The 21,754-nt window shown below is 41.0% G+C and overlaps 1 long non-coding RNA gene across 8 annotated transcripts in view; it reads left to right on the top strand.

Moving 5' to 3' along the window:
- LOC116283096 (uncharacterized) overlaps positions 1-20,954 on the top strand; it is a 327,554-nt gene extending 306,600 nt beyond the window's left edge. For 5 of the 8 annotated variants that reach the window (XR_012079083.1, XR_012079084.1, XR_012079082.1 and 2 more), the window contains 4 exons: positions 14,757-14,862; positions 15,986-16,109; positions 17,858-18,014; positions 20,118-20,954. This is a non-coding gene — a long non-coding RNA (uncharacterized lncRNA). Of the gene's footprint in view, positions 1-14,269; positions 14,459-14,756; positions 14,863-15,985; positions 16,110-17,857; positions 18,015-20,117 lie in introns of all 8 variants that reach the window. The other 3 variants (XR_012079081.1, XR_012079080.1, XR_012079086.1) reach the window with 3 other exon arrangements.
- The last annotated feature ends 800 nt before the right edge of the window (positions 20,955-21,754 follow it).

Here is a 21,754-nt window from a genome sequence, read left to right as displayed (position 1 = left end):
TCCTGGGGTGGATGGTCAATCCTAGGAGAACCAGCTACAATGAGTCCAGGAAGCGGGTGGTGTCACAGGACTCTGAGAAGGATCCTGTGATTTCTGATACAACAAATTTGCTGGAACTGGACGCAGACAATAAGACAGACTTATGCCCTAGCTAGTCCTTCACATTCATTGTCAAACTGATCTTTGAAATAAGCTCTCCTGCCTCAAACTTTTTTATTGACATAGAGTTGATGTGTAAAATTATAGAGGTGTACAATATAGTGATTTACAATATTTAAAGGTTATACTCCGTTTATAGTTATTATAAAATATTGTCTATATTCCGTATGTTGTACAATATATCTTTATAGCTTATTTTAGATGTAACAGTTCATACCTCTTAATCTCCTATGCCTATATTGTCTTTTCGCCTTTTGCTCTCCCCACTGGTAACCACAAGTTTGTTCTCTCTATCTGTGAGTCTGCTTTTTTTGTATATCCAAAAGTATGTTTTTTAGACTCCATGTAAGTGATATTACAGTATCTGTCTTTCTCTTTCCTATTTCACTTCACAATAATACTCACCAAGTCCATCTATGTTGTTGCCAATGGGAATCTCTTATTCTTTTTTTATGCCTGAGTAGTATTTTATTGTGTGTATACACACACACACACCAATCACATCTTTATCCATTCATCTATTGATGGACCCTTAGGTTGCTTTCTTATCTTGGCAATTATAAATAATGCTACTATGAATATTGGGGTGTACGAATCTTTTTGAATTATTGTTTTTGAGAGTTTTTTGGGGGAATATATGCAGGAGTGGAATTGCTGGGTCATGTGGTAGTTTTGTTAGTTTTTTGAGAAACCTCCATACTGTTTTCTACAGTGGCTGCACCAATTTACATTCCCACCAAACAGCAGTGCACAAGGATTTCCTTTTCTCCACATCCTCACTAACATTTGTTACTTGTGTTCTTTTTGATGATAGCCATTCTGACAGGTGTGAGGTAACATCTTACTGTAGTTTTTGTTTGCATTTCCCTGACAATTAGCAATGTCGAACATTTTTTCATGTGCCTGTTGGCCATCTGCATTTCCTCCTTAGAGAAGTGTCTATTCGGGTCTTCTGCTTTTTAATTGTGTTATTTTTTTGATGTTGAATTGTGTGAGCTGTTTATCTATGTCAGATGTTAACCCCTTATCAGTCGTATCATGTGCAAATATTTTGTCCTATTCGTAGGTTTTCTTTGCATTTGGTCAATGGTTTCCTTTGCTACGCAAAAGTTTTTAAATTTAATTAGGTCCCATTTGTTTATTTTATTTTTATTTTCATTGCTTTAGGAAACTGGTCCCCCCAAAATATTGTTACAATTTAAATAAGTCTTCTAGGTCTAGAGTAGCACATTAAGCCTAGTCCCTTGGCTTCGAGACTTACCATATATGACCTGAAAGCTGGTCTGGCAGTTGAATTTGTGGCAGAAGGAAGTGGGCATCAACATGTATGCTTACTGCATTGTGGCTCATTCCCCCCTAGTGGGTCCTGACCTTTCCCATCAGTGCTCACTCCATCTCCACTTAACACTTCCCTTCCCTTGCAGCCCATCAGAAGCCTAGAACAGTAAATGTGGTACTTTAAGAGTTGCAAATAGCTCACTTTAACTAGCTCTTGAGTCATGGATAGAAAGGGGACCGTGACTTTGGTGAAATGGATCCAAGTCAACTTTCTGTGGGAGTGGTCAGTATATATGATGAAACATGCTCCATAGTATCTTTGGTACTGAAAGACAAATAAACATATCCAAGCACCATAGCCTGAGCAGGCCTAGCTCTAAGAGCAAAAGCTGGTAATAACTGTGGATAGCCAGGGCTGAAAGACTACTTCCAGAGGGGGTATTTCTAGCTTACTGTGACCCATCCAAGACACCACTGATGGTTGCCTTAAGTTATCCTCCTGGACCAGCCAGTCCAGGAGGTGGAGGACAAGAAGGTGGTGAGATCCTGCAGAAACCTACTGTGACTCCCTGTGTGTTAGCCAGCCTGAGCAACCATCAGGAATGCTGCAGCAGAAAGGGGCCTCTAGAGTCTGATCCAAGTTCATTTCAGCTTTGCTCCTGATTAAGTGATCTTAGGTAATTTACCTACCGTCTCTGGATCTCAGTTTCATTACCCATCAAATGAAGTGTGAAGATTCTTCTCTTACATCTGTAAAGGGATAGCAGAGGATGAGATGATCTCTGTACTGTTTGGATCAAGGTGCCTTGTCTTAACCCTGGGCTGGGTTCCCTAGAAGTAACACCAGAGAGGATTCTCATGTCTGCCTCTGTCAGTATCCGATCTAATTGTTCTGAATAATCTAGCTTCTCTGCCGAGGCTGGTTCTGCTGGTGAGGTCAGCACAAGTAGTCCTGATAGCTGCTTACATCTGGGGACACTTACAGCATGTTAAGTATTTAAAATGATAAACAGTTTTCATCAATTCTAGAAACTATCCTATAATGAAGTTTCTCAAAGTATGATGCACTTCAAATAGCTGTGGGTACTTTTTATAACACAGATTTGGGGCCTTTGCTCCAGAATTACTTAATTAGAATCTATAGAGTTGAAGAATTTGCATTTTTAAGCACTCCCTAAAATTATGTACCCTAAAGTGAGAATAACTCACTAGAAATATACTTCTCCTTTTAGTGACAGATGTCAAAGATTACATGCAAGTGGTTTATTTGGGAGGCACAGGGAACACTGGCAGGAGAATGAAGAATATAGTCAATAATGGCTGTATTAAGCTACCTACCACTGTGGGTGACTGGCACTTAATCTCAGAAATGGTAACACACATCCGTTAGAATTAATAAGGATAACAGAGAAAGGAAATATCAGTACCCCAGCTCCCTTGCCTCTCAGTTAAGGCAAAGACTGCTTCTGGGTTGGTGATCCATCTCCAGCATGTCCAGCCTGCCATGCATGAGGCAGCAATGCAGCCACGTGGAAATAGCAGAGATGCAGATACTAGATGCTGGAGGAGGAGTGGACCACATTAAAACAGTCGATGCTGAGGGATAAAGGTGGCACTGACAAGGTCTGCCTCAATCTCTTCCCATTTTATTCTAGCGAAAATATTAATATTACTTGTCCTGGCTCAACATTTATACTTACGAGAGTCATATGGGCAGTCAAATCTAGTTTCAAGGGGGACGAGATCAAGAGGACTTGTCTTGAAGCAGTCTTGGCATGGCAAGGAACCAGTTCGTCTTAGGTGACATGCTTCTTCAGTGAGGCCTGAGGGCAGGAGGACTCTGAGAACATGGTCAGGGTAAAACACCTACCCCTTTGAAGGCTTTGTGTTCCCACTACCTATTTCGTATGGCCAAGATTCTTTAAGTTCATTCCTTGAGATCATACAACCTGTAAGTGGTAAAGCCAAGATGCAAACACAAGTCCATCTGACATAAAAACCCATGGCAAAATTATTGTTTATGAAATATCATGCCCGAGAGCAGTGGTCCTCAACCATGGTAGGGGTGGTAACTTTGCTCCCTAGGGGACATTTGGTGATGGCTGGAGATATTTTTAGTTATCACAGCTTGGAGAGATGTTACTGGCATCTACTGGGGCTGTCCTGTGCATCGAAAGATGTTTACTTCGATTCAAACAATTATCTGATCTAAAGTGTCAATGGCGTGAGGTCCAGAAAGCCTTCCCTGAAGGTTAAGGGCATGAATTCTGGCCCTACTACTTACTAACAGTGTAGTTGAGGGAGCCCAATGTCCATAGCCCAGACTATGACATTAAGTCTCAAAAAAAGTTAACATTGTAAAGCATCTAGTTTGTTGTCTTTCAACTCACCCAAGTAGTAAAGTCAACCATTCATGAGGGAAGAGCTGTTCAACTTGGATACTTTGAGTCACTATACCAAATTTAGCTGTAAGGCAAGAATGGCAGTAGAGGGAAGAGAAACACTTTGCATTCCAAGTTCACTTGACCATGCCTTGGTGTCAGTGCTTAGCAAAAAAGTAATTTACCAAAGAAGGCAGTTGCACCTCGGCAGTGTTGCTCTCTCTCCATCCCACAGAATTTGTCGGAGCCCAGCAAGCCTCTGGGAGCTTTTCACCAGTAATTGCCATTGCACAGCCTAGGAAGAACATGACACTCCCAAAATCAAGATCCGTGGTTTTGTTAAGTCTTCAACTGTTTTATATTTTATCAGCCTAAACACAGAAAAGTCTTTTCAACAGATGGATTGCATCAGATTCTGTAAACATTGTAATTGTTTGGCAGAATTACTGCTTATGCTGAAAAATGTAATTTGCAAGGATACACACAGACAGACGACATATATTCTCCCAGAGCACATAGCAACACAGTTTATGCTGTAAACGAGGCCCCATCATATGCCTTCTGCACAGTGCTCATTAGCTCATCAAATCTAGAATTGAACAGCAATTATCTCCAACATCTCAGACTGCTATTTCTGCCATTTTGCTGTTTCATGGGGGCTTAAGAAATGAAATAATGCACATCTCCATTTCTTTCTTCCCCGCACATTCACTCAGAGACCCTGGAGGGCAGCCAAGCAGCTCGATGGGATAATGCAATCAGCCCTTTTAATTAGGTGTGGGCAGAACAGATACTTTCCTTACTTTACTAAAAGATAAGCATCCTGTAGTTTAGGCAGTTTCACAGTCATGCCTCAAGGACATTTACAAAGATGCTGGTCTAGCTTATAAGAACTCTTCTCAGTTGATTGTTATGGGAATGAATCAGGGGGCTTGGGAAAAGAATCGTTTTAACTTATAAATTTCATCAGCCTCTCATTTTTTATAGAGTATTTTACTGCTAAAATCATGGAGGGAAGAAATCGCAAGAAAATCACTCTCAGGCATGCTGCCAGCAGGAGAAAGACAGGCAAACCTAGAACCGTGGAAAGTTCTGGGCTGAAGAAGAGCCTTCCTGTTGAGACTTCCGTCAGAATAACTGTGCATGTATCATATTGATGAATGAAGTTTTCCTCTGTGCTGGGCACTAGGCTAAACATGTCACTCCTCAGGTGGAGGTTTAAATGATTTTAAAATGAGGGCATTAAAGTGAGGAGCCCTGGTAACTTGCTCAGTCAGACCTAGATTCAAACTAAGTTTTGCCAAAGTTTGAGCCTCTTAAACAAATCTCAGCACAGGTTCCATTTCTAAACCTATCTCTGACAAATCTTCAAAGAGATCCCTGATTGTTCTAAAACTTATGCAGCCCTCCAGGAAGAAATCATTTTCTTTCCCCTGAATACTCAGAAGAGAGGACTGGAGAAGAGGCAGACTCCCAAATGGTGGGGTTTGGGAGAAAAACAAAAGATGCTGATTAAAAGTAAAGTCATCTTTAAATATTTTCTCCAGGTTTTCTTCTTTCCCTGTTCTTAAAGAGCTCACAGTCAAACTTTGTCTTAAGGTGGTAGTGATGAGTTTGCACTGGATTTTTCTCTTTGTGCTTTTTTTATCTTTTGGACTTTGAATCGTAGAATTGGATTTTTTATTTTTTAATCAGGTAACATTGAAGCAATATTGGGTGTAGTGACTGTGACTTTATCTTTGGATGAACAAGAAATGTCTGTGACATTTTACTGAATTATAACGTGTAGATGAAACTGTACAGGTACAAAAATTTTATGTCACAGCTTAGTGAATAAAAGCAACAAAAGTCTTTGTATAACTATATCCCCCACATAGTTCCAGAAACTTTATCAGTAGTCCAGATGACTCCTTCCTGCCTCCTGTAGATCACTATCCTCTCTTTCCCCGACTTTTTAACCACTATCCTGATTTCTAAGTTGAGCCGAGTTCTACATAAACACATCACTTTTTTGTTCAACATTGCACGATTGATTCATGTTTTGTGTAACTGTAGTTCATTCATTTTCATAGTATGGTAACAGATTTAAAATAAAAATTCAAAATACCCAGTTAAATTTTAATTTCAGACAAAAAAATGTTTTAGTAAGCCCCATGCACTATATGTGATTTGTTTAAATTTAAATTTCAGGTAGATAAAATAAAAGATGCTCACATTTTAAAATTATCTGGCAATCCTCATTTTTTAACATACAAAATTTATTGAATACTCTATTTTAGAATGTTTTAACTTTAGACTATTGCATTTGTATTGCTAAGAGCGTTCTCATGTATGTCTTTTTAAAATTTATTTATTGAAGTATATTTATTTACAATGTTGTGTTAGTTTCAGGTGTACAGCAAAGTGATTCAGTTATATATATATTTATATATATATACTTTTTCAGATTCTTTTCTATTATAGCTTATTGTAAGATATTGAATATAATTTCCTATGCTATACAGTAGGTCCTTATTTCTGTCTTATATATAGTAGTGTGTATATGTTTATCCCTAACTCCTAATTTATTGCTCCCTCCCAACCTTTTCCACTTTGGTAACCATAGTTTGTTTTCTATGTGAGTCTATTTCTGTTTTGTTAAATAAGTTCATTTGTGTCTTTTTTTTAGATTTTGCATGTAAATGATACCATATGATACTTGTCTTTCTCTGTCTGACTTACTTCACTTAGTATGATAATCTCTAGGTCCATCCATGTTGTTGCAAATGGCATTACTTCATTCTGTTTTATAGCTGAGTAATATTCCACTGTATATATATATACGAAATCTTTATCCAGTCATCTGCCAATGGACATTAAGATTGCTTCCATGCCTCGGCTATTGTAAATAGTGCTGCTGTGAACATTGGGATGCATGCATCTTTTCAAATTATTATTTTCTCTAAACTTATGCCCAGGAGTGGGATTGCTGGATCATATGGTAACTCTATTTGTAGTGTTTTACGGAACCTGCATAGTATTGTCCATAGTGACTACACCAATATACATTCCCACCAACAGTGTAGGAGGGTTCCCTTTTCTCCACACTCTCTCCAGCATTTATTATTTGTAGACTTTCTAATGATGGACATTCTGACTGGTGTGAGGTGGTACCTCATTGTAGTTTTGATTTACTTTTCCTGATAATCAGTCTATTGAGCATCTTTCTGTGTGCCTGCTGACCATCTGTCTTCTTTGGAGAAATGGCCTTTTAAGTCTTCTGACCAGTTTTTGATTGGATTGTTTTGTTTTGTTTTCATATTAAGCTGTATGAGTTGTTTGTGTACTTTGGAAATTAATCCCTTATCAGTCTCATTATTTGCAAATATTTACTCCCATTTTGTAGGCTTTTTGTTTTGTTTATGGTTTCCTTTGCTGTGCTAAAGCTTTTAAGTTTAGTTAAGTCCCATTTGCTTAGTTTTCCTTTTATTTCCATTATTCTAGGAATCCAAAAAATATTGCTGACATTTACATCAAGAAGTGTTCTGCCTGTGCTTTTCCTCTAGGAGTTTTAGAGTATCTCATCTTACACTTAGGTCTTGAATCCATTTGGAATTTCCTGAAGTAAGTTCGTATTGCTGTAAACTTCCCTTTCAGAACTGCCTTTTTGCACTCCATAGGTTTTGGATCATCATGTTTTCATTTTGATTTGTCTCTAGGTATTTTTTGATTCCTTCTTTGATTTCTTCAGTGATCCATTGGTTGTTTATTAGTATATTCTTTAGCCTTCACGTGTTTGTGGGGGTTTTGTGTGTGTGTGTGTGTGTGTGTGTGTGTGTGTGTTTTCTTGTAGTTGATTTCTAATCTTGTATCATTTTGGTCAGAAAAGATGCTTGATATGATTTCAATTTTCTTAAATTTGCTGAGGCTTGCTTTGTGGCCCAGCTTGTGATCTGTTCTGGAGAATGCTCCATATATACTTCAAGAGAATGTGTATTCTGCTCTTTTTGGATGGAATGCTCTATAAATATCTGTTAAGTCCCTCTGGTCTCATGCATCTTTGAAGACCTTTGTTTTCTTATTGATTTTCTGTCTAGATGATCTGTCCATTGATATAAGTAGGGTGTTAAAGTCCCCCACTATTATTGTGTTACTATCATTTTCTTCCTTGATGTCTGTTAATTTGCCTTATATGCTCCTATGTTGGGTGCATATATATTTACAATTGTTATATCTTCTTCTTTGATTGATCCCTTGATCATTTTGTGGTGTCCTGGTTTGTCTCTTGTAACAGTCTTTGTTTTAAAGCTGATTTTGTCTAATGTAAGTATTACTAATCCAGCTTTTTTTTTGATTTCTATTTGTGTGGAATACCTATATCCACCCCCTCACTGTCACTCTGTGTCTCTAGATTTGAAGTGAGTCACTTTGGAAAGCAAATATACAAATCTTGTTTTGGTGTCCATTCAGCCAGTCTGTATCTTTCGGTTGGAGCATTTAGTCTATTTATATTTAAGGTAATTAATGATATGTATGTTCTTAACTGCCATTTTGGCAATTGTTTTGGATTTGTTTTTGTACTTCTTTTTCCTTTTCTTCTTTTGTTCTTTTCTCTTATGATTTGTGACTATCTGTACTGTTATATGTGGATTCCTTTTCTTTTTTTGTGTGAATATATATATTATAGGTTTTTGGTTTGATTGCCATGAGGTTTTGGTATAGCAGTCTATATATAATACACAGTTGGTTTAAGTTGCTGATATCTTAATTTCAAATGCAATTTTAATACCCTGCATTTGTACTCTTCCTCCCCTTATGGTTACAGTTTTTGATTTTGTATTCTACATTTGTTTTGTGTATCCTTTAACTGCTTACTGTGGATACATACGATTTTAATGCTTTTGTCTTTTAACCTTCCTGCTAGTTTGTGTGTGGATGATTTCCTGCCTTTACTGTATGTTTGCCCTTTACCAGTGAGCTTTTCTATTTTGTAGTTTTCTTGTTTCTAGTTGTGGCCTTCTCTTGTCCACCTAGAGATGTTCCTTTAGCATTTGTTGTGAAACTGGTTTGGAGGTACTGAATTCTTTTAGCTTTTACTTGTCTGGAAAGCTTTTGATTTCTCCAAATTTTAATGAGAACTTTGCTGGAGTATTCTTGGTTGTAGGTTTTTTCCCGTTTATCACTTGAAATATATCATGCCACTTCTCTCTAGCCTGCAGAGTTTCTGCTGAAAAATCAGCTGATAGGCTTATTGGAGTTCCTTTGTATATTATTTGTTGCTCTTCTCTTGCTTTTAATATTCTCTCTTTAATTATTGTCATTTTAATTGTGATATATCTAGGTGTGTTCCTCTTAGGGCTAATCTTGTGTGGGACTCTCTGCTTCCTGGGCTCAGGTGACTATTTCCTTTCCCATGTTAGGCAACTTTTCAGCAACTTTTCTGCTATTATCTCTTCAAATATCTTCTCAGGCCCTTTCGCTCTCTCTCTTCTCCTTCTGGGACCCCTATAATGCAAACAGTAGTGCGTCTGATGTTGTCCCAGAGGCCTCTTATGCTGTCCTCGTTTCTTTCAATTCTTTTTTCTTATTTCTCTCCTGTGGTAGTGACAGAAGTTTCCATTAGTCTGTTTTCTAGCTCACTGATATGTTCTTCTGCCTCATTTAGTCTACTGTTGGTTCTTTCTAGAGTTTTTATTTCAGTTATTGTAGTCTTCAAGTGTTTGGTTGTTCTTTCTGTATTCTAACTCTTTGTTGAAGACTTCTAACTTCATGCTCTGTGCATCCATTCATCTCCCAAGTTTTCTGATCATCTTTACAGTCATCACTCTAAACTCTTTCTCAGGTCGATTTCCTATCTCCATATCACTTAGCTCTTCTTCTGGGATTTCATGTATGTGGTAGGCTAGTTACATTTCCCAGCCTTGGAGAAGTGGCCCCCTGCAGGAGATGTCCAGTGCATCCCAGCAGTGCACTTCCCTCTCGTCACCCAAGGGCCAGGGCTAGCTGGTCCAGGGTAGAGTCTGGCCTGTATGTGTGGGTTCATCCTACAGGCTGCAGGAGTGTAGTTTACTCGCTGCTGGCGTCTGTCCCTTGGTGGCTGAGGCTGGTCTAGAGGCTTGTGCAGGCTTCTTGGTTACAGGGGCTGGTACCTGCCCACTGGTGGCTGGAGCTGGATCCTGCCCCTCTCGTGGGCAGGGCTGTACCTAGGGCATGTCTAGAGGGAGCTGTAGGCTCAGGAGTTCTTTAGGTACCCTGTCTTCTGGTAGATGGGGCTGTGTTCCCATCTAGTTAGTTGTTTGGCCTGAGGTGTCCGAGCACTGGAGCCTACAAGCTGTTGGGTGGGACCAGGTATTGGTACTAATGACCCAAGCAAGATGTCAGCCTAGGGTAGTGTTCATATAGATGAATTACTCCCTGATATGTCCTCCACCAGCTTTCATGTCCCTGGGGTGAGCCACAGCCACCACTCTCCCTGCCCCCCCCCCCATCTGCCCAGGAGACCCTCCAAGAGCAGCAGGTAGTTCTGGCCCAGGTTCCTGTGAAGTTAGTTCTTTTACCCTTGGTCCCAGTGTGCATGAGATTTTGTGTTTGCTCTTTAAGAGTAAAATCTGTTTCCCTCTGTTGCCTGTGGAGCTCTTGCAATTAATCCCCACCGGACATCAAAGACCAATGCTTTGGGGGCTTCTCTTCCCCTCGGACCCCTGGTCCGAGGAGTCTGACATGGGGCTCAGAACTCTCACTTCTGTGGGAGAGCCTCTGCAGTATAATTTTTCTCCAGTTTCTGGGTCTCCCTATCCACGAGTAATCTGGGATTTGATTATATCGAGCATGTGCCCCTCCTACTGTCTTGTTGTGGTTCCTTCTTTATGTCTTCAGATGTAGATGTTTTTGGTAGGCTCCAGTCTTTCTTATCAATGGTTGTTCAGCAGTTAGTTTTAATTTTGTTATGTTCCTATATGTCTCTTAATTGTTAAGATTTTAAAGCAAATTCTTCCTTTTCTAATATGAACACATATTTTAAAAATGTGATCGATTTCTAGTATCAAAATTTTGCATGTTCTGAATGTTAAATATTTTATTGGGTATGTAGTATCCTTCCAGGTAACTGGAAACGTAAGTAAATTCTGGTACATTTTGTTGGCTATTTAAATACTCAATCTCCACTTCTAGAGAAATACTCTGTAGAGTTTGAAGAACACTGGAGAAATAAAAAATGAAGTTTTTTTTTTTATGGAACCTACTTTATTTATTTATTCCACAAATACTATTGAGAGTCTACTGTGTGCTTGGCCCTGGACTTACAGTGGAAAGATCAATATCAACAAGAAAACCCGAAATAAATGTATCATTAAAAATTATAGTAAAAGCTACAAAGACAAAGAACAGAATACTTGGGAGAATGGGGTGGAAGGATAGTTTGGGTAAGGTCTCTTGGAAGCATTATCATTTAAGCTAAGATCTAAAAGATGAGAAAGTGCCATTTGTGGGAAGAGGACTTCAGATAACAGAAATATAACAAGCAAAATAAGATCAATTTGAGATTTGCCTCCGGCTCCTTTCTAGAGAACATAAACTAATGTCATTGGAGGTGTAATCCCAAGGAAGTAAAAATGCAGAGAAAGAAGTGGGAAGAGGAGAAGGAAAGCTATCGGGGGGGGGGGGGGGGCACTACTGAGCTGGCCATGGGGTCAAGGAGACTGGATAGCAGGTTGCTCAATTACAGGAAAGGTCCCTAGAGGTGTCTGGATCCACTCAATCTGACTGAAGAGTTGTAGGAGAGGAGTACAGGTGATTCATCTTTGAAGTGTGCCTGTGGTGGAGGTAGTGCTCCTACATGTCCAGGTTTGGGTAGTCCACCTTGCTCTTAGGACACTGAGGAAGACAGATTCTGTGGTCACAGTCTAGCCAGACCTGGGCAGGGGAGCTGCTCGCAGCCCACACAGGAAGGTGAGAAAGGGCTGGTAGCATGCCATTCCTTGCCTGCGGGGAAAGGGACGACAATCAACTAACGGTAGAAGGTGGGGCAATGACCTTGCCGCCCTGCGCTTTGCAGTCATGGATGGGCAGCCTTCACTGTGGCTGCCCCAGCCTGCAGGCAGATCGAGCTTCCAGGGCTCAGGGGATGGCGGTGACTGAACCCCATCTGGTGTGGTGCCTCTCTCAGGCCGAAGCCAGGAAACAAGCGTTAGCTGGGGAATGCAACACTGATTTTCAAGAGGAACACAGAATAGATAGAAAACAGAAGAAAACACAGGAAACCAAAAGCTAACTGTGGCCATATGAATAGTCACTCAAATAAGAAACTTAGCCTCTGCATTTCTTTCCTTTCATATAATATTTCCTAACATTTTATTATGAGATTGATAAACATAAAAAAGATGAAAGAATGATATATCACACACTTATTCCACAAGCTAAACTTATTCCACAACCTAAACTCTGGAATTATTTTCTTCATCATATTTCTACCATTAATTCAACATCTTTAACGCACTCAAGTTAATTTTCAAAATCAGATACTTTACCTCGGAATACTTCATGTAAATTATCCAGAGGAATTCAATGTTTAGTTTTAGTTCAAACTTTGTGTATTGGGTTGTAAATTTTAAGTCCTGTGTAACAGACTTTCATCGTTTGTATTTCCATCACGTCCAATGCTTTGGGGCATTTCTTCTTCTTACGGTAATTGGCTATTCCTATAGCTATCTTGTGGAGTTGCTGTTAGAATATTTTGCTGATGTCTTTGTTATTGAATTTGAAAATTCTTCATATATTCTGGACATTAGTCCTTTGTCAGGCATATGTTTTACGAATAATTTTCTCCTAGTTTGTGCCATTCTTACTCATTTTCTTAATGGTATCTTTTGATGAGAATGTTTTAAATTTTGATGTGGCCTACTCTGTTTTTATGTTATTGCATTCTATGCTCCTGTTTTAAAAAAGCTTCCCATCTCCAAGTGCCTATGTCCAAAACAACAACAACAAAAAGGTCGGAGTGTCAATACTGTCGACTGAAGTAAATGCGCAGCCTAAAACTTGAGAGTTGTTTTATTTGTCGGGAGGACTCCAGCCTGCATGACAGCCTCTCACATCGCTCTGAGGGACTGCTCCGAAGACGTAGGGGAGGAGCTAGGATATAGAGGAGCTTTACAACGAAGGCCAGGTAGTTGGAACAATAAAAGATTACTTGTTATCTAAAGAAAAGCAGGCATCTCAAGTTAAAGAATTTAGTGCTTTTCTGTGTATGGGAGGAAGCAAACATTTGGGCTCATTGAATTCATTCCTTTGACAAGCATCTCTGGCTATCTAGGGCCAGTATCCTGTCCTTTCTTATTCTGAGTCCACTTAGAGGGTACCATTGTGAGTGGCTGCAGAGGCTGGGCTGCAGGCTTGTCTTCACTGGGGTGGGGGGTAGGGGGTGGGCGGCAGCCGCTGATGACTTGGTTTCAGCATTCTTTGTTTAGTGATATGGTTGCAGTATTTTTTGTTCACAATACCATATCCAAAGTTTTCTTCTAGAAGCTTTAGTTTTGAAGTTTAATTGTATAATCCATCTGAAATTAAGTTTTCTACATGGTGTGACAGGAGTTGAGGTTAATTTTTTTCTAAATGAATGTCTACTGGTTCTAGCACCATTTGCTAAAAAGACTATTTTCACTGTGGTGCTTTTGTCAAAACTATAATCACAGCTAAGTGTGGTCCTATTTCTGAAACCTCTGTTTTCGTTGACCTATTTGTTGATCTTATACCAGTGTTTGAGTCTTCCAAATTTGTCCTATTTCAAGATTTCTTTGGATATTTTGGGTCCTGTGCATTTCCATATACGTTTTATAATAAGCTTATTATACCTACCAAAAAAGCCTGGTGGGATTATGATTAGGATTTCATGGAATTTATAGATCATTTGGGGAGAATTGAAAGCTTAATAACATTGAGTCTTTCAATTAATGCACATGGTATTGTCAATGGAAAAAAAATGCACAATCTAAAAGTTGAGAATTACATTTTTTTTGGTAGCCTTACTGAGGACTATAGCCTTGGATAGCAGCCTTTCAGATATCTCTGAGGCACTCTTCCAGAGAAGTAAGGGAGGAGGCCAAAGTATAAAGGAGTTTCTGCTAGGAAAAAAAATGTAGTCAAACATCAGAAGATAATTGCTAATCATAAAACTAGACATCTCAAGTTAATACTTTTAGTGCTTTCTTGTGTATGGGAAGATGCAAGGGTCTAGGCTCATTGAAATTATTCCTTTGAAGTTCATCTTAGCTATCTAGGGCCAGTATCCTATTTTTCTGCTGAATTCCTCTCAGGGTACACCTTAGGGGGGGGTGACTGCATTGGCTGATGGTGGGCAATCTGTTCTCCATCCTGAAGTCTCTTCAGGGTGTACTGTCAGTGGCTCCAGCGATACCTTTGTGGACTGAAATGGCTGTTGACATTCTTGTCCACAGTAATTACTTCCATTTATTTAGGTCTTTAAAAATTTCTCAGGAGAACACGTTCAGAATGGCAGAATTAGGCCCTCTGAAAATCCATTCCTCCACAAAAGTAATAAGAACATTAGGGAAAACGTGTCAACATCAACTTTTTGAGGACTCTGGAAATCAGCCAAAGGCCTGCAATAATCTGAGGAGAGTGTATTCGAGAACAGCAGAATCTTGGTAAGAACAATAAACCCTGTGATGCTTTAGCTTGCTTTAATCCCATGCCCCTCCCACCCACATCCTTGGTAGCCTTGATAACCAACAGTCATCATGGCTTCACAATCATGGTAGCCATGAAAAGTAGTAGCCTAGGACTGGTGGAACAAAAATGGGATTGGTGCTCCCTGAAAAACCTCGATTTCCAGAGAATAGTCTTTATTTGAAGATTTCCAGGGAATTGCCAGATTAGCCAGAGACCTTGACTTTGCTAAGAATAAACTCTGGGTCAGGTCAAACTAACTGCCTTTTTCCCTAGGGCATTTGTCAAGAATAATTGGCAGCAGTCATTTATTATCACATGGCCTGAGCTGGTGATAACAGTTGATGTCAACAAAGTTACCAACAAAACTCCAAAGGAAAAGGTAGGAAGTAACATGTCTAGAAGGGGTTTGGAAGAGCTCCAACATATTCCTGGGAACTTAGAAAGCCATACACATGTATAAAGCTTTGCATGTTTCCAGAGTTGTGTGCATGTTCAGCAAAGACCTAAGAAGTCTGAGAATCTCTTGCCTCTGGCTGATCATGAGGCTCTGTACAGGCAGGAATGGAAGCTAAGGGAGAGTTGTAAATTGTCTGGCAGAGCATCTAGGACCTGCTTTGAAGCACACACCAAGTCCCTCAGCAGAGGTTGGGAGATTTATTGCTTCACAGCATCCAAGATCGGTTCAATCACTAGTTGACCACTAAGCTTACCTAGCAGAGAGATCAGTGGCCACACATTTGAAGTAATGGTTCTTCCATTCAACATGCATAGGGGAAAACCAGAGGAATTTGAACTGCAGAATCCAATCCCAGACTCAGTCCTCAGATGAAGTCACTCAGTACATCTGGGATCAAGTCCAGGAATCTGTCATCTTGACTGCTCAGAAGTTTGACTACCTCCTCAAGATGACAAACACAGCACATCAGTGATACAGATGGCTCATGGAACATTTTTTTCTAAATAGAACCATGAGTCTCCATTACCATTTCTTAGTGTAGGGAGTAAGTGCAAAAGAGCTGGGTTATAACAGGGGACTGATGAGAATTATGAATCAACTGATTTCTGCTCTGAATATATTGAGGTACTTACAGGTGGACGGCAAACAGGGACTAAAGCTATGTCTCAAACCCCAGACTCACAAGTCCATTGGGTAGGGAACAATGTTTGAAATTAAAGTCGATATTACCAAAGGAGAATGAGTAGGTTCCTGGCTGGGCCACTAACTTTTTGCTTTGTGAAAGGCAATTAAAGACTGAGATAGTGCTTACTGACAGTGATGTGCCTTTGAAGGCCTTGGTCTTCAGCACCAGGATCACCTATATGTTCCATTTCTGATTTGCCATAAAGGTTTATCATTTGAAACTGAGAACTAACCTGATTAAAACCAACTAAAAACAAGTCACCAGGCTTCCCTTGCTTTTAAACTCCTATTAGCTTCCTTACAGATAAGCAACCATTACTATAGTGACCCATACCTTAGGAGTTCAGTGGGTTTTTTTTAGGAATTTGGAGCCAGATCTTGCCCAGTTCAGACCTGTTGAGACCATCGACCATACAACTGGGCCTGTGTGAATGTCTAATGGATGGCCTTCGGACGTCACAGACCAACAACTCCACTCTCAGGATGTGAGTTCAGAAAACAGTGACCTCAGCGTGTTCTAGGAAGAGCCACAAAGCTCTACTATGCTTGTGAAGACCACCGATTACCTGACTTTTTATACCTCTAATCACCTTTCTCCATGCTTCAGACTGACCTGCCTCTTCATCCCTTAAATATCCCTAAACCCTATCTTTGGAGAAGTGGATTTGAGGTTTGTTTTTGCATCTCCTTGCTTGGCTGTCACGTGGGTGAAACTTTTCTCAGCTGCAAACCTTTGTCTCAGTGTTTGGCTTGCTGTGTATCCTGCAAATCAACCTGATTCTGGAATAGATTTGGTGAGCTGGCCAACAGAAAACGTCCAGGCAGAACTTCTGTCCATGGTCCATCAGTCCCTTGCTGATACTGAGAGCCCTGGGGACAAGTCCCAGCAGCTGTGGGGATCCCTTGTCCCAGGGACTGTCCCTGACATTTCCCTTGTCAGAGCCACTGACATTTGGTATATAGTTTCATTTTGCAGCTGAGAATTGGTTTCTGTGTTTGGAAGACTTCCTGTGGGTGAGTAAGCTCATTAAAACCCACCTGTACCTAAATTGTCTAGAAATCTCACCCAGATTGTGGTTCAGAGTCCCACCTTGGTGAGAGTTTAGTTGAGCTAGAGTCCAGACCCTTGTGTTGGAGTCCCAAGGCTAGGATGGTGGGTTAGAGGCCCACCCAGAGAGGCGATATGAAAGGTGGGAGCTGCTGAGGTTCTTAAACCTGGGTGAGGGTCACGGAGGTTTACACTTGCTTGTCTATGTCTGACAGTCTTATTAATTAAAAATTGGCTATTTAAAGCATTCTGGCTGTAAGCGATAAGCGGTAACTAAGAATTGGCTATTTAGGGGCCGAGTTTCTTGGTGACTGCAGAAAAACTCCCTTAGGAATTAAACTTATGAGGATCTTTTGACTCCAAAGAAATGAGGCAGTGCTCCCACCTGTCTCTGGGGATGTTCCCAGGTCACTGGGATATTTACGGAGGTGTTGGAGCATCTGCCTGTAACAGATAATGACTTCATAGGGACTCACTTCTAAGAGAACAGTTTTGCCTTCATTCATGAGGCAAAGCCTCATCTGAGGCTTAGTTGCCTGAACTTTGTTGGTGCTGGGTAACTTCTGCAGGTAGTACCAAGATAGACTCTTAGAAAGACTTCGTTTGCTGCAGCCATATGAAAAAACCCTCCAACTGGGAAATGTTAATGCCATTCGCCCTTGCAGCTCTCCAGGCTATAGTCTCCAAAATTGGGCAATATTTAGCTAGGAATCCATGAAAAGGAAAAAAAAAAAAAGATGTTTTGGTGACACCCTATGGCCAGAATATTCTTTAGACTCTAAAGAAAAATGGTGCAAAAAATGGGTCCTTAAATTACAATTTTAATTACATTTTGTAAATGGAAAAAAATGTGAAAACAGATCTTGTTTTCAACTTTTATGTCCTTGCACCAGAATAAACCAGGAGAAAATGTAAGGTTATGCCCTATCAAGGAGGACATCAGTGTTCCCTGTGGAGCCCCAAGTTACTGTGATGGTGGGAAATCAACTTTTGACTTTCTGACCAATATGGGGCCACCTACTGTGTTTTAAATATCCAGATTTCTGAACTTCCCTCCGAGTCTATTAGTACCTGAGGTGTCTGAAGAAACCCTGAAGAAGCCCTTTGTCGAGCCCTTAGACCATCAGAAGGGGAAGACTCATCTGAAGCGTTGTTTTTTTCCTGAGTGTCCCATTCCTCTTCTAGGGGGAGATTTATTAACTAAATGAAATGCCGAGGTTACCTTTGCACTGGGACCAATGGGCATTAAAGTACCACCCGAGCAGGCTTGTGCATTCCAAGCCCTGTTGCTCCAACCCCAAAAGGAATACGGTCAGCACTTCTGGAAGAGACACTGCAGGAGGTGAGTCCAGAAGTATGCACTGAAGGGAGGCAGGGGAGAGCAAGAATAGCTACACCAGTAGAGTCAGACTCAGTCAAGGAAGGCTGTTAGCAGGAGCTAAATCCCTTGCTCTGCCCCTTCCTTTAATGAGTACTGCTTTCATTTTGGAATTTTGGCCCCAGGGCTACGACTTAATGTGCTCCTGCAGGTCTCCTTCTAATACTCCAGTTTCACCCTTCCAGCTGCCAGGCACAGATGAATACAGGTTTGTACTGGACTCGAGAGCCATTAATTATAGAAGATGTTTATCCAGTGATTCCTAATCCATACACTCTGCTCACTACTTTGGGGACCTAAAAGATGCCTTTTTCTGTATACCCCTGAGTTTTGAATCCCACAAGTTGTTATCATATAAAAGTTGTCAACTGGCCCAGCTTTAGTTCTGCCAGCTGGCTATCAGGAAGCCTTTTGACTTGTTTGTTCGTGAGGGACAAGGAATCATTCTTGGAGCACTGACCCAATAGCTGGGCCGTAGAAGGAGATGTGTTGCCTGTCTTTCAGACAATTAGACACAGACACCAAGGGATGGCCAGTGTGCCTTCAGGCCATAGCAGCTACTTGTGACCTCTTATAAGAAGCAGAAAAATTCATACCAGGGCAACATACCACTGTGCATAACCCTTGCTGTGTGCTTTCCCTCTTAGAACAGAAAGGAGGATAATGGTCAGTCTCAGGAAGATTAGGAAAACACCAGGCTATATATATTACTGGATAACCCTAAGGTCACTTTGAAGGCAGCCACAACCTTAATCCTAGATACACTTTTTCCCACTAGTTTTGAAGAACCTGTACATGATTCTATTCACATAATTGAATAGGTCTATTCTAGCTGCCCTGAACAGAGGGACTTGCCATTAGAGACTTAAGACTTTGAGATGTTCACAATTGGGAGCAGCTTCATGGACCAGGGAAAATGCAAAGCTGGGCGTTTGGTGGTGACCCATCCATAGACACTGGAAGCAGAATCCCCACACAGGTACCTCCACACAAAAGGCTCAACTTGTAGCACTGACCAGAGCCCTCCATATGGATAAGGATGAGAGAGTAATTATTTTCTTGATTTCAAATACATCTTTTCAGTGGTCCACACCCATGGAGCCATTTGGATAGAGAGAGGACTGTTAACTGCAGGGAAGAAAGAACTTAAACATGCCAAAGAAATTTTAAACTTATTAGAAGCTGTCATGGAGCCAAAAAAAACTGGTCACTGTCCATGGCCCAGGGCACCAGAAATCAGACTGACTGCTTGAGGGAAAAATCAAGCCAATCAGGCCAGGATGCTAGCGGCTAAGATCAAAATACATAGATTCCTTTGTTGGCTCTGATTCTTGAAGTGGATTCATCAAGATACTATCTGCAGTATACTCTTGAGGACTTAGAAAGGGCCAATGAATGGGGATTTGACTAAAGTCCTGAACATCCTCAGGACACCCACTATAGGTACACCAAGGAAGGATGGATTTATAATGGACATGTCCCTGTACCTGAGTATCTTCTGGAGGGTGTAATAAATCATATACACCAGAGCACACACTAGGGGAAGGATGCCACCCTCTACTAGATTCAGAAATTCATTATAGGACCACATAAGCAAAAAGACTGTTCAAAAGTAATACAGAAATGTATGGTATGAGCTAGAAACAACCCAGAAACTGGGCCACCTCAAGTAACCAGAGGAGTTCAGACCCGAGGCACTAGACCTGGAGAAGACTGGCTGATTGATTTCACTGTGATGTGGAGAAACACTTGGAATTTTAGGTACTTACTCGTATATGTGGACAGTCACTGGTTGGGTAGAAGCTTTTCCTACCAGTCCAAAAAGGATTCTGAGATTGTTAAAGCCTTACAAAAAGGAATAATTCTTAAGTTCCCTGCTCCGGGTGAGGGTAGCCCCTAAAGGTAATCTCTAATGGATCCCCAGTGAAATGTTATATGGTAGCCCCTCTCTATGTTCTAGAAATGATTTAGGAGACCCAAGAGAACTGGAATCAAGGAACAAGATACTGACAAGTATGTACCATCATTGGGAGCTCCTCTAACTGCCCTTTATAAATTTGCTTCTAGCAGGTTGATGTTTTCCTCTGAAGCTTCTCTGCACAATATCTGTCCTGGAGTCTGGTCCTCCTGAAAATGTTGGAAAAAGGAGCATACAGAATACCAGCTCTATCCTCACTGGACCAGAATTTGAGCTGTTACTAGTGACCCATTCTTCAGTGACATTAAAAAATGAGTCAAGACATAGATCCAAATTCATCACATTCAAGTTGATTCCACAAGGATCCTCAGGATCACCAAGTCCTATCTACAGAAACCTTGCAAGGAATGGCAACCATGATGTCAGAGACCATCATGACCATGGTCGCCTAACCTTGGCTGGCTCCACACCCAGACACTGACCTCTAAATGGAGCGTTGAATCCGTGATAGGTCTTCAAGTGCTATTCAGAAGGCAGTCTCCTACAGTAACCACTTATTAGATTACTTGACTGACTTCTAAATCATCCACACACTGAACTAGAAATATGATGCCCTTTTTGTTATGCTTCCTGGTTGACTTTGCCAAAGCTTGGGAAGTTCTAATCATTGAATTGTCCTTCCATGCTGGCGTGGTGGGGTGGTGGCAAAGAGAGGTAGTGTCTCTAGCTGTTGGATATGTCATCCAAAACCTTCATACTGACCACTTTTTTTGTGCTTTGAGCATCCTTAACTTTATGGTGACATATAATCAAAAGCCTTTACAAAGTATAACTTATAAAGTTAGAATGGTTAGTCAAGGGCCTTCATCTTCCCTTCCCCAATTATTCCTAACCACCCTCTCCCCCTAGACCACTATAATGGTCTCTGGGTAAAAATGTGAACACAGACTTACTCGCACCAAAAGCAGACTTTTCCTGATGGAAAATCTAGGCTTGTCTGTTTACTAAGTGGCATTACTCATCTCTCTCCCCCTTACCTCCGGCTTCTTATATTCTAGCCCCCCAGTGGTGCACCTAACATCAGGTTCCTGGTTCTCTGAATGATATCAAGGTTTCCAAAAGCAAGACTTGGTAGGTTTTCAAAGAATGGTCCAACCAGCTCCCTTATCAAGCTGTAAACTATTCCTCATGGGTTCTGCCTCATACTGACCCCCTAGCTTGATCAAGTTCCAGGCGGTCTCCCCGTGAATGAGACATTCATCTTCCAGAATACGTCTGGCATTCCGTGCGCCCCTGCAGGAACACGCCTTTGTAGCCCCAGGGGCGACCTTGGGCCTGGACGCATTTCGACAGTTGGAGAATTGGAGGCTCCTTCCTTGTAGACTTAGTCACTCCCTTTTCTTTCCACGACTCCAGTGAGACTCAGCATTGGACTAGTTCCTTCCCATCATTCTCCAGAATAAGCAGGGCTGCCTACTTGCCTGTGAGTCAAGAGGACGGCTTTGGGTACACGCTCAGTAGAGTGCTTTCACCATGGCAGGGAGTCAGATCAGACAAGCATAGGATTAGGAATGTTTCCATTACCCTCGGCATAATAGCACATGAAGCATCCTTAGCTGCAGCTGCCCAACAGAAGGCAATTGACTCATGAGAAAGGTAGTCCTAGACATCCTGGCTGGACGAGGCAAAGTTGCTGCTGCTGCTGCTACCTCCTATCACACATATATTAATGTTTCTTCTAAAGTAGAAACCCATGTAGGCAAAATAAGGCAACAAGGCACTCGGC

This window comes from Vicugna pacos, chromosome 13 (assembly GCF_048564905.1).
Source record: "Vicugna pacos chromosome 13, VicPac4, whole genome shotgun sequence".
Lineage (NCBI taxonomy): Eukaryota > Metazoa > Chordata > Mammalia > Artiodactyla > Camelidae > Vicugna > Vicugna pacos.
Note: the sequence above shows the minus strand (reverse complement) of the source record. Positions and strands in the feature narration are given on the sequence as shown.